This window comes from Amblyomma americanum, chromosome 3 (genome assembly GCF_052857255.1).
Source record: "Amblyomma americanum isolate KBUSLIRL-KWMA chromosome 3, ASM5285725v1, whole genome shotgun sequence".
NCBI lineage: Eukaryota > Metazoa > Arthropoda > Arachnida > Ixodida > Ixodidae > Amblyomma > Amblyomma americanum.
Window position 1 is genome coordinate 111442117 of NC_135499.1, and position 1828 is coordinate 111443944.

The 1828-nt window shown below is 43.4% G+C and overlaps 1 long non-coding RNA gene across 1 annotated transcript; it reads right to left on the bottom strand.

Annotated features, from left to right (window-relative positions):
- Positions 1 to 961: 961 nt before the first annotated feature.
- Positions 962 to 1602, bottom strand: LOC144123238 (uncharacterized). The gene is made up of 3 exons (XR_013313052.1): positions 1489 to 1602; positions 1262 to 1315; positions 962 to 1138 (listed from the first exon to the last, which is right to left on the bottom strand). It is a non-coding gene; the product is annotated as an uncharacterized LOC144123238 (long non-coding RNA).
- Positions 1603 to 1828: the final 226 nt, after the last annotated feature.

Below are 1828 nucleotides of genomic sequence, written 5' to 3' on the forward strand. Positions count from 1 at the left end.
TTTATACTTCGTCTCACGGTGTCTACATTACACTTGACTTCAAGCTTTACATAGGCTCATGCAACCCTTTTCTGGCGCCAACAAAGGTGTAAATAAACCCTGCATTTATGTAGCTTTTATTCCACCACTGTCCTGGGGGTGTTTATGTGGAACACAGTGATGATGCTGCATCATTGAGTGTGTGATACCAATACTAACACAGACGGAGTACTAGGGCTTGTGGAAATTTTTCTAATTGTGACAACTTTCTGTATTGGTTTTACTCATGTGAGATATGATCACTTGTTCCCCACATATTGTGACTGATCTGAAGAGGTATTTTTCAAGCTTTGTTTCTGAAAAGTAGGCTTGTTGAGTGTGATATATGTTTAGTAAGGATACTGGTCTGCCATGCAGAAAATGATTCAGGCAGAAGTGCAAAAGTGTTGCTGTATTTTCACCGCTTGCTACATTCGTCAGTTGGTACAATGTTGAGCTGTAATGCAATTCTTGTGTGGCTATGAGCGGCGAATATCTTGCCAGTGAATAGTTCAAACGTTCTGTATTTTGTCCTTCGGTTTCCATTGCAAAATTTGCGGAGATGTGAAATCTGCTGTATGTGCTGCTAATTAGGTAATATGGCTGCAGTGATCACAACAAAGAAACGTGTCAAACTTTTGTTTATTTTCTGCATTCTGATTGAACGAGATGGAAGAGTGTATTTTTAGGGCTGGCTTGATAAGCTGTGAAGAATGTAGCCCCATCAGTGGGCACGTTCAGTGAAAATATAGGAGTCTGTCAGATTCCTGACTGCGGGGCTAGCTGAAGATTGAATGGTATATGTGGTTGATGTCGCGCTTGTGTTTGCAGTGGCGTAATCGCTTGCATGGGCACTGCTGCCTGTAGGGTGCTAATCTGCATCGATTGCTCACTGGAAAAATGGGCCGAGAATGCTTGCGTACCCTGGAAGAAAAATTGGCCATTGATGTCATCAATTTATTCATGTTTTCGTGCTCTTTTGTGGGCAACTCTTCATGGTTTGCAAGTAAGCGCTCAGTCTGCTGTTCTCCACATTTGAGGTCTGCGTTCTGCATCTCTTTCATTAAATTCGCCATTGTGCTTGGGCGCTTCTGTTTTGAAGGTGGTGACAACTGCTCCTCTGAAAAACAAAGAAGGTCACAAGCTTCTCAATGCAGGTTTGGAGTGAACCTAGGAAAACATACATGCTAGCTATCAAACATTTTGTACTATGGAACTGTGCTGACGGCTCAAATAGTCTTACATTTGGTCAGGGTCAGGTTTGCGGATGAGCCTTAATCATTGTCATTGCTGGCATCTGGAAAAATAAGGTGCTCTTCAGGAACAAGCCAAGCAGTCACGAAGTACGCAATGCATGCATAATAGCAGATAACTTGTTTTGGCTGACTAGAAACATACAGAGGCTTTGACATTTATAGCCAGTAGTCTAATCTACAGGCGAATAGGCTAATATTCAACGATGTGCGTGACCTTAGATATGCTGATGTTGTGGTTTCTGCCGTGAACTGTAGGCACACGAAGTCGACCGTAAGTCAGATTCTGAGCGAGTGTTTTCTACCCAAAAATGTCTCATTCGCAGCGTGCCTGAGTACCTCTACCTGTGATCACAAAAATGGGGTAAGAGGGGAGGCGTGGCAGTGCACACTTTCATTACAATATTTTGCAAGCTCGTGTAGCAAAGATAGCAGGAAATGTGCCAGAGTTGTTTGTTTTCTATTTATCCGCGATAGGCGAAGTTGGTGTTTGGGAATACGGGAACGGCAAACCACTGCTCCCAGCGACTGCAGATAGCGACCCTACGCAGTTCAGA